We start from the raw sequence: 11,467 nt of genomic DNA, 5'->3' as shown, positions 1-11,467 counted from the left end.
AGCACTTGCCTAACATGCATGAGGCCCTGAGTTCAATCCCCAGGACTGGGGGAGGTGGGGAGAGGGTTCAAAAATATGTGGTTAGTTTGTGCTCTGCCTTTAACAGTGGGTTTTCTATGCTGTGGATTGAACAAAAAGCAGAGTGATGTTGTAAAAAGATCACTGGGCTGGAAAACCTAGGCCCACCCTACCTGGACCATGGCCACACATTTGTACATTTGTCCCTGAGGGCAAGACATAGTCTAGAGAGTGAGAAGGAGAACTGTAAAAAATCAAGAGTTATTGCTCAGAAGGAGTGGGTATTCACTAAAGAAACTTGGCAGTGTAAATGGCCAGTGAGTTGGATTTCCTTTTGCTCTATCAATCTCTAACTGGCATCTGTGATGAGGTAATTGGTGAAATAAGGAGTGCCACTGGCTGCTGATGAGCACAGCTGGGCGTCTGTCCTGTCCATATGGACAAGGTTGGGAGGACACACCTTTGTTCCCACTCATTTCCTCCCCGCTTACATTTGTCCCAAGCAGGTTCACACGTTTCAGCCTGGGGTGAGTCCAGGATTGGCCCTTGGTGCTCTAATCACAGCCAGACTGGACTCAGAGAGTGGGGCAGGTGGAGGCCTGGGGCTGACCTTGTTCCTGGTATGTCTACTTGAGTGGGGCAAGATGAACTGGTTCCTTGAGGCACCTGTGACTCTGAGGAAGAATGGGATTAGCCATGGTAATATGAGAGAGAAATCATTCTTCAGGTGTTCTGCACACTGTCTCTACCGAGAGTGAGTGAGAAGAAGCCTTCCTTGGGAATACCTGGGGGACTCAAGTAAGGACCTGGAGACATGCTTTGGGCCATGACTTTGAAGGAGTCAGAGCAATGATGGAGGAGGTGGTTAGTGATCTCCCTGATGGGATGGTCGACCTCAGAGCTGGGAGGCAGAGTCGCACCATGATAAGATTCTTTCCCTGTTATTAATCTTGGGAAAATGAGGTAGGACTCATTAAAGGAGCCAGCAGAATCTCTCATAACAGCTTTACTTTATCTCTGCATAAATGAGCTGACTCTGGGTTGAGGGTACTTATGGAAGAGAGATTATGCCTCATGTTCCTTCATTTCAGATGTGGCAACTTGGATGAATGTGAGAATATGCAGGGGTGTCCTGGGCTCTCACCGATGGATTACCAACTCCACTCTTGGAGGGACCTAGGAAGGAGGGACAAAGGGATGATCTAACATTGGAAGAGAAGGGTGAAGGTTTTGCTCTTCCCACAGAAGTATAATTGAATGACCTTCTTTTCAGATGCATTATATTAAGAAATAGTCAGAACCTGATATACTTACAAATGTTCCCTTTTGGTGAGTAGGTGGAGTAATGGAATGAGAAACAAAGTGGAGTAAGTTAGAAAGTGTTAGGGGAGGTATGTAATCTACAGTTTCATCCAGCATTAGAGCTACAAATTAAATAATTCTAGAATAGAATCATGTGCAATTTTCTGCTGCCACTGGATCTTTCACAGGTATTTAATTTTCTCAAATTGGAAGTTTTTTGAGGACAAGAGCTTGAATGCTGTGTTTGGCAGAGAAGGCCTTTCATGAAAGTTAGACTCCATTGTTTCCTTACCTTTTCTTTAGATTGTTATTATACACATTGAATCTCTATTATGTCTCTTAAATGGATTTTCTTTTTATTTCTTTTGGTGGTAGAACACATCAACATATCCTTTTAATGGTATAAAACCTCTTATGCCAAGTAAAAGAGATTATTACATTCATAGAATGTTCTACAACATAGGATTGATTAGACTTTCTTACATTTTTACATTATGAATTTTCAGATGATGGGTAAGGTGTGAATGTTGTCTAAAGGCCTTCTTACATTCTTTACATTCATAGGGTTTCTCACCAGAATGAATTCTCAAATGTTGAATAAGAGATGAACAAAGTCTAAAGGCCTTCCTACATATCTTATACTCAAAGGGGTTTTCACCAGTGTGAATGCTTTGATGTAGAGTAAGTTTTTGGCACAACCTAAAGGCTTTCCCACCTTCCTTACATTTATAGGGTTTCTCAGCAGTGTGAATACTCTGATGTTTGTAAGTTGTGAGAGTAGTCTAAAGGCTTTCCCACATTCCTTACAGTCATCGAGTTTAACACCAATATGAATACTCTGATGTGAAATAAGTTGTGAGTAATGACTAAAGGCCTTCCCAACTTCCTTACATTCATAGGGTTTCTCACCAGTATGAAGTTTGTGATGTACTCTAAGCCCAGAGCCACACAAAAAGTCCTTCCCACATTCTTTACATTCATAGAGTCTGTCAGCATATTAAGCTTTTGATGTGAGTAAGGTTTGCATACCGTCTTTCCACATTCTTTACATACGTAGGGTTTCTCATCGGTATGAATCCTCTGACGGGGAGTAAGTTGTCCTCGGACTCTGAAGGCTTTCCCACATTCTTTACATTCATAGGGTTTCTCACCAACATGAATTTTCTGATGTATTTGAAGATCTGGGCCACATATGAAAGCTTCCCCACAATCTTTGCACTCATAGAGTTTTTCTCCAGAATGAAGTCTCTGATGTTGAGTAACTCTGATGTCGGTTTGTCTAAAGGTCATCCCACATTCCTTACATTCATAGGGTTTTTCACCAGAATGAATTCTGTGATGAAAAATAAGTTGCTGGCACACTTTAAAAGCCTTCTGCATTCTTCACATTCATTGGGTTTCTCAACAAAGTCAATTCTCGAACGTGGAGTAACAGGTATGCACTTCTGATAAGAGGACACTTTTTCAGATGTGAGTTTCACTTGACTGAAGTATCTCTCTTGAGGTCCCTCTTGTCCTTAAAAAAATTTCTTTTGGATTCCCAATCATTTTTTGAAAATGAGGCCCTTAAGGCCATGGTTTTAAATTCTTTCCATTAGCTTCCACTGGGATAAATTCATTTCATAAATGTCATTTTCTGAAGATAACTTCTTGGTCTCACACCTAGTCTCCAAATCTGGATATTATCTTTTTCCTTTCCTCATAACTTTCCAGGGCTCTTTTCCTTGTTCCAATAAGGAAATCACATTTGGTTTAGAAACGAAGCATCCCAGTGAGACCAAGTTGCTCTGGTTTTCCAGCATCACATCTCTGTATAAGTGTCCCTGTTCCAAGTCCAAGCATTCCCATTCTTCTGGAGAGAAGACTATGGATACATCCCTGAACATCAGTGATCCCAGGCCATGGTTTAGTAATTCAAGAACTGGTCAGTCCTCCTTGGGTTTTATTTGGCAGGAGAAGCAGAGCCCACAGAGGCCAGAATTATGGCACTGAACACGTCTCAAGGTGATACCGAGCTGAAGCGAAGATGCTCAGCTGAAGCGAAGATGCTCGGCTGCAGCCAGTCCACAGCCCAAGGGGCCTCTCTTAAATGGATTTTCAATGAGGTTATCTTTCTTCTGTTCATTTTGTCTTAATATTAATGTTTATTAATGTTATATTTTAAATCATGATAAGCACTGGTTTTCCCTCAGAGAAGTATATCAATATGTTAATGTTATGTTGTTATTTATTACTGTTCAATAAGAGGGAAAACTGGTCATCATAATCTTCCATTTATATGAGAGAACAAATTTGAAATCAAAAAGGTACAACCATACCTTGGTAATCAAATACATCAGGATTGAGGAATCTTTTCAAAACTTAAGCATGCAGAATAATTTTCATAATAATCAGTTCCTTAATTCCTAAGTGGCAGGCACTTTATAGGCACTATCTTATTTAATACAGCTCTTTTTAAGACCATATTATAATCTCTATTTTAAAATGTAGAAATGAGTTTAGGCAGATTAATGGCTTGTCTTGAAATTCAGGTCTGGCTCTAAAACCCAGTGCTCTAGCTTGGATCTGTAATGTCCCCCAAAGGCCCCTGTATTAAAAGTTTAATTCCAGCCCGTGATACTATTGAGGGGTGTTATGGTCTGGATGTGAGTTATCACTCCAAAGCTCATGTGTGAGACAATGCAAGAAAGTTTACAGGTGAAATGATTGGGTGGAGTCTTAACCTAATCATTGCATTCATTCCATGATAGAGATTAACTGCATGGTAACTTTAGGCAGGTAGGGTGTGGCTGAAGGAGGTGGGTCCCTGGGGGAGTGGCTTCGGGGCACATGTTTTGTCCTTATGAGCAGAGCTTTCTCTCTGCTTCCTGGTGCCAGGTTCTCAGCTTCTCTCCTCACCACACTCTTATGACATGATGTTCTCTGCATCACCTAGAGTCTCAAGGAATGGAGCTAGCCTTCTATGGACTAAGACCCCTGAAGCCATGAGTCCCAAAATGAACTTTTCCTTCTCTATTTGCTCTTGTCTTTTGGTCACAGCAGTGAAAAACCTGAGTAAAACAGGGGATGATGGAAACTTTAGAAATGGGTCCTAGTGAGAGGTCTTGAGGTCATTGTGGATATGCTTTCCAAGGGGATAGCAGGATCCCAGCTCCTTCCTCTTTCTCTTTTGCACCCTGACCTTGAGGTGAGTTGTTTTCTCTGCCACACTTTGCTGCCATGATGTGCCAAAGCAATGAGACTACCTGATCATGAACTAAAACCATGAGCCAAAATAAACCTTTTTTCTTTATAAGTTGATTATCTCAGGTATTTGCTATAGTACTGGCAAGCCAACACACCCAGCCTCCTCATAGTATCCCATCACCTCCCTTTTATACCACAGGAGGTCACGTGAGAATGCTCACGTCAACCTGCATCAATGTTCAATCCCCTCGAATCCATCAGGACAGGCTCGACTTCACTGTGGGATGCTGTGGTGGCCTAAAACAACTCAGCACCATTTCTCACTCATGACACATAATTTCTGTTTCTTGTTGCCCTTATCCCAGGATTCACAATGAGAGGTCGGGAAAGGAAGGGAGAACGTGGAGAACACACAGCGGCTCTAAAGTTTCCATCTGGAAGTGACGTCACTGCCCTCCATGCTTCATTTGCCAAAGCAGAGCATTTGGCTATGTCAGATTCCACGGTGCTAAGGAATCCCAATTCTGCCACATACCTGGAAGCAGGTCCTGCATATCCCTCCCTCCCTCCCAAGTGGTCTTCTGGATGAAAAATACAAGCACCATCAAACTCCTTTACTTGTATTGTGACCTTGGTCAGCATGTATAACTGTATGACTTTGGGCAAATTATCTAATAATTCCACATAATAACACCACAGGTTTGTTGTGAAGATTAAACGAGAAAACCATCTTTCTTTTTCTATGTACCCTTTTAAAAAACAGAATTGAGGACACACTGTATATATAATTTTACATTCTGCTTTTAAAGTTAACGTTATTTCATAAACATTTCCCCAAGTTATTATAAACTCCTTGTAGGGATCCTTATTATAGTAGAATAATATTATAGGACACATTCTAAAATAAGATATACATTTCTATATGAAAGGACATTTTGCATTTGTAAGATGTTCCCAATTTTCAGTGACTCCTTATCATCCAAATAGGTGCCACTTCATTAAAGGAAGAAGTGGAAGCTCAGGCTGGAATTGCCCCAAACTGCTCCCCAGTGAGATGAATCGAACCTCCCACTGTGGACGACAGGCTCTATCCAGCGCACACTCGCTTCTCCACATAAAGGTCGGGGAGGACTTCTCTCCAGAGAACACGGAGGGCTGTGCTCAGCGATGCTTTGTAGGTCAGGGAGAAAGCCCCAAGGTAGATTTTTTTAAATTGCAATTACCAAAAGGGATACATTGAACAACTGCGTAGAAAACACTTGATCACTGAGGTTTGACCTGGTGAGGAATGGAGACATCATCACCTTTCAACAAGTTCAGAGGATCATGAACAGGAGAGAGGAAATTAGTGCACCTCACTTTTCTGGCCATGCCCTGGAAGCCCAGAAGAGCTGGGCCCTCAACAAAAACTTATTATCAATGCCCTTCCTTCCTTCCTTCCTTCCTTCCTTCCTTCCTTCCTTCCTTCCTTCCTTCCTTCCTTCCTTCTTCCCTCCCTCCCTCCCTCCCTTTTTCCCTCCCTCCCTCCCTCCCTCCCTCCCTCCCTCCCTCCCTTCCTCCCTTCCTTCCTTCCTTCCTTCCTTCCTTCCTTCCTTCCTTCCTTCCTTCTTCCCTCCCTCCCTCCCTCCCTTTTTCCCTCCCTCCCTCCCTCCCTCCCTTCCTTCCTTCCTTCCTTCCTTCCTTCCTTCCTTCCTTCCTTCCTTCCTTCCTCTCTCTCTCTTTCAGCGCTAGGGATTGAACCCAGGGGTGCTCTGCCTCTGAGCTCCATCCCCAGATCCCCAGTCCTTTTTTTTTTGAGACAGGTTCTTACTAAGTTGCCCAGGTTGGCCTCCAACGTGCATTCCTCCTGCCTCAGCCTCTCAGGTAGCTGGTGTTACAGAAGTGAGCCCCTGCACTCAATTTTCAATGCTGTTTTTAAAAACTATTTTTCTGACCTTAATTGCCAGGTTCCATCTCTGACACTGAGGAAATTTAAGGGGTGGAGGGAATGTAAAGAATCTTCCATTAATTTATTCATTATTTCCTCCATGCACTTACTCTTAGAAGCATTTATTGACAGGTCCTAAACTAAGACACGGTCTCTGACTTTAAGACATTCATTGTCTATAGGTGACATGCAAGCAACTGATATTCACTGCAGCATGATTGAACTTATTACTGGGCACTGTGGGGACCCAGAAAAGCTATGCTTTGGCCACCTTGGTAATCAGGGAAGGATTCTAGAGAGGTGACATTAAGACTAAGACTTAACTACAAGTAGAGGTTGTGAGCATTCCCTATGAGGCCCCTGGACACCTGTCAGCCTGGAGGGAACCCAGGCTTCCTGGCCCATTAGAGGGGAGGAGATTTCACATCTGGGCTTGAGTGGGGTGAGCAGTAGAGCCCTTGAGCTGGCACAGGGCAGGGCTGGACTGGGGAGCAGGTGGTTCTAACATTGTGTGTGGAGTTTGCAAGGACCTTCCAGAACATTTGAGATGTTCCCAACTTGAAATCCAAATGAAAAAAAAAAACAAACCCTGTTTAACCAAAATTAATGTATGCTTAATTTATACATTTTTTACATACTTATACAATTATTTGCAATTTATACAAAACTACATATTTATACATAACTTATTCAGTTTATCATTATATTACAGAGTTAATTACACAAGCTAAGCAGAACAACAAAGCTGTGCTGTGGGTCACAGTCCCTTCCTCCCTCCACCCTGAAAACCAGATATAGCTCTTGCGCAGGAGGCTGGAGACCAGGGTCTGAGCCCAGCTCTCCCTTGGGAACTGAGATTTTGGACAACTTCCTTATGTCTGAAGACGCAGTTTTCTCTTTTGACCAGCAGGGATAATGCAGTCCACCATGCCTGCTTTGTAGGGTGGTTTTGAAGCAAACTGGATAACAGATGTCCATGTGCTTTGTAAGGCACGAAGCCCTCTACAAACGTAGGCCATCTCGTCTGGCTCCTACTCCAGCCCTGACTCTGCAGGCAGGCGGCTCTGCTCACGGCAGACATCTGATGGATGCCCCACTTCCCTGTCGACAGTTTCATCTCCCCTAATGTGGAGGGAGCAACACCGGGGCTGGTTATTCTGGACTCAATCCTGACTGGCCAGGGAGTGCGACTTGGTGCTGTGGAATAGATACATAGGGCTATTCCCTTCACAAAGTGGTTCACATGCATCATTTTCTTGGGTCTCCCAACAGTCCACTGAGGAGATGAGGTTTGCTGGTAATTATACATCTGTGAGCTCAGGAACCACGACTCCATCCCCCTTCCTGATCTCACACCTTTGCTTGGTCCTACAGGTCCTCTGGGAGTCCACAAAAAGGAAGGAAATATCCAAACAAGATCAGGGGTTGAAGAAAGTCATCCACCAGCCTACAGGTCCTCAGGAGTGACAGATTTTTTTTTTCTTTCTGATGGAAGTATGGGAAAGGAAGGATTTTGAGTATAAGAAAGGGAAAGCTCAGCCTTTCTTCCTGGATGGGAGAGGGTTCCTCTGGGGAGTGGGAGGAAGAAGAGTCCACACTAGAACTGGAGATGTTATCTTCAGCCAAGGGTGGGCAGGGAGATGCTAGCCTTGGGGTCAGACTTTCCTGATTCCAATCCATGGTGCTGTAGGAGTTGTGTGTCTTTGGGAGAGTCAGTTAACTTCTTTTAGCCTCAGTTTTATCATCTACAAATAAAAAGAAAAATAGTTTTGTTGTGAGAAATAAATGAGATAATACACGTCAAGCTGCTAATCCAGTGTCTGGCACATAATAAGTGCTCAGTAAGAGGAGATATTTTGCCTGAACTGAATCCCGCGGAGACCCTAGGCCAGAGACTGAATGTTTGTGTCTTCTCCAAATTCCTATGTTCAAGTCTATTCTCAGTGCAATGAATTTGGAGGAGTGGGGCATTGGGAGGTGGTTAGGTCCCCGTGGGGCAGTAGTGGATTGGTGACCTTATTAAAGAGACCCTAGGGACCCTTCACTTTCTTTTTCCATGTAGGGATACAGCAAGAAGACCATCATCTAAGAAAAAGATAGTGAAACCTCACCAGACACTGAGTTTGCCAGCACCTTGATCTTGGACTTCCCAGTCTCTAGAATTATGAGAAATAAACTTCTGTTGTTTAAGTCACCCAATGTGTGACATTTTGGTTACAGCAGCCTGAACAAACTAATACCCTGCCTAGGCCTCTGCCTAGAATAATAATGCAGAAGAGCAGCCAAGCTGCCAGATTGTGTGATGATTGTAGTCCTGAGACACCACACATTTCTTACCTGCCAGCTCTTGGCTTGGCCATCTCTGAAAAATTTCTGAGAAGCAGTCTTTACTTTTTTTTTCTTCTTCTGCTCCCCTTATACTCTACAACATAGAGTATATGCACAGAAACTCTTTTCTCCATGGCTATCACTGCATACTGTCAGGGCCTTTGCCTCATGGTAGGTTAACAGTGTAGGATTAAACACCTGGATGTGAGCCTTTACCCTACTACTTACTTACTAGCTGTGCAACTTTAGGCAAGTAACCTAATCTCTCTGTTTCCAAATTTCTCATCTGTAAAATGGGGTAAGAATACTTACAACATAGATCTGGGCTAGTTTTTAAGTGAATTAATACATACATGTGAGACACTTAATACACTGCCTAACACACCAGTAGCTGACACTAATAAGTATCATATTAAGTATCTGCTATTATGTCTGCCACAGTTTATTGTTTGATCTTCCTGGATCCTGGTTTCTTTCCACCACAATTTATTAAGTCACAGTTACTGGAATAATCCTCAAACACTAGCTTCTGCCAGGTATCCTCTTGCCTGAGGCTATGGAGGGGTGCTTACCAGTCGCCTTGTAGGCATGAAGACAGACTGCTTACCAGCAAGCAGAGGCTCCCTCTGTTCTTCTAACTACCTCCTCATTCGGCTCGCCCAACCCAGCTGTGTTGAGCAGCTTCCTGCCCGCTGCTCCCCTGACAGCCTGTGCCACCGACCCAAAGGTGTAGCCTTCTCAGGGTTCCAGACTGGGTTCAAGTTTCTTCCTCTTCCTCTTCCTCTCCAGGTAGGTGAGTTCCGCTAAGCCCATGGCCTCATTGGCTTTCCCACCAGCCCTATTCCTGCTTCCCTCTCTGATCTGACTTTTGTTTCTGTAACCCCCACTGTTATTCCTTCTTTTGAGTTAAGCCTGGCTCCTTCTCTAGGATCCTCTTTTAAAATGCAAGTGGTCATGGCGGTCGAAACCCACCAGGTCACTAAGCACGGTGGCAGGGAGAACTGCAGAAGCCGATCTCTCAGTTGCAGACAATCCTGTTCTTGGGCACTGGCAGTGGGGGTGGGTGGGGGGTCGTCTCTGGGGAAAAGGCAGTGAAGAGTGGGACTGGGGGGCGGGAAACATGGAGAAAGGGATGGTCTTGCTTCGGAATGGTCAGAGCTGGGCACAGGTAGGGAACAGATGAAGAGGGAAACTAAAAAAGCCATCATCTATTAAGGATGAAAGTGACATGCTTGTCAAAACTGTTAGATGAAAAAGACACTTCAGGTGTTCGCACGATCTCAGGTTTCACCAATGGCCACAGCTGCACAGATGAACTCTAGAAGCTTTGCAGGAGAGGCTCTCTGAAGAATACTGGGTCTCCTCCGAGCCTAAGAGAAAAATCCTATAAAACTTGGTAGGTCTTATTCCTACAGGTTTGTGCTCAAGAAACAAGGAGAGATGTGGTCAAAGATTTACATGCAAGAGCATTCATCATGGTATTATATATTAGTTAAAACATCTGAAAATATCCTAAATGTTGAAGAATAGGAAACTTTCAATGAAATATTAAACAGATTGTCCCACCACTGAAGTATTTTGCAGTCATTAAAATTATATTTTAAAGAATATTTAATGACAAAGTGGCATAATGTGAACCAAAAAATTAGGATATCATGTTTAATAGTAAGTTAAACATCAGCTAAGAGTATGCCTGTAACTTCCTCCTAACTTTCTGGTGGAAAAGCTTTTCATCTTTAAAAAAATCTGATAAAATATCAAAGGTGCATTTTATCACCTTTGAAAACTCTGATATGTGACAGTTTTATATATTCTGAAAATGCAAAAAATGTACTAATATATAGCAAGAAAAACTATCCCTAAGTCCAAATGCCCACCATTCTTTGTATTCAATGAAAGACTGGAAAGAAACACATTGAACTGTCAATGTTCATCTCTAAAAAGTGAAATTATGGTTGATTTCAGTTTTCACCTTCGTATTTTTTCATATTTTCTTCCCTAAACAAGTATTGCCTTTTCTAATTACATCGTTTTTTTTTTCAATCTGCAGAGTTAAAAGTTTTGTAGCATAGGATTGTCTCCATCTTTGTTTCTGGAATGGGTTCAGTTCAAGGGTCTTTAATAAAAACAGGAGTCATTTTCTCTGGTGCCTCATTCAATGCAATGACTTTACTTATGACATTTATGGTAAGGTTTGTAGAGGTGGTGGGTGATTAGCAGGGTCTCTTGCTTCCCAAAATATGGAGACCACCTCTACACCTGGGTGATGCTGAGCAAATGTGTGTCTTTAGGGCTAATCTACAGCATGTGGTTCTACTCAGTATTGGGTGTTTGGACGAAATTTCTTTGTGCTTTCTCTGATTCACTCAATCCTGGAACCAGGTATCCACCAGGGTAAATGCTAAAAGCCTAAAGGTTTTGCAACTCTTCCCGGGAGCAAATATACAGGTCACTCCCCAAGTCAGCAAGACCCTGGCGAAAGATGTGTCCTCCCAGGATAAATAATGGTTTCTTAAATCCAGGGAGGGGATAGGAGGACATTTGTCTTTGGTTCAAGTTTATACTTCTCAAATTAACACTCTACCAAAATTTCTCTTAAGTGTTCTTTTTTAAAGAACTGAATGAATTATATCCCCATTTAAAATCAAACTAATGATAATCTAAACTAATTTGTAGAGAATCTGACCATCTCTTGCAATCCCCACC

At 42.8% G+C, this 11,467-nt stretch overlaps 1 pseudogene; it reads right to left on the bottom strand.

The window, feature by feature from the left end:
* Positions 1 to 1,799: 1,799 nt before the first annotated feature.
* Positions 1,800 to 3,206, bottom strand: LOC124993362 (zinc finger protein 82 homolog; annotated as a pseudogene).
* Between the last annotated feature and the right edge of the window lie 8,261 nt (positions 3,207 to 11,467).

Source organism: Sciurus carolinensis, chromosome 9 (genome assembly GCF_902686445.1).
Source record: "Sciurus carolinensis chromosome 9, mSciCar1.2, whole genome shotgun sequence".
NCBI lineage: Eukaryota > Metazoa > Chordata > Mammalia > Rodentia > Sciuridae > Sciurus > Sciurus carolinensis.
This window is presented reverse-complemented; position numbering and strand designations above follow the sequence as displayed.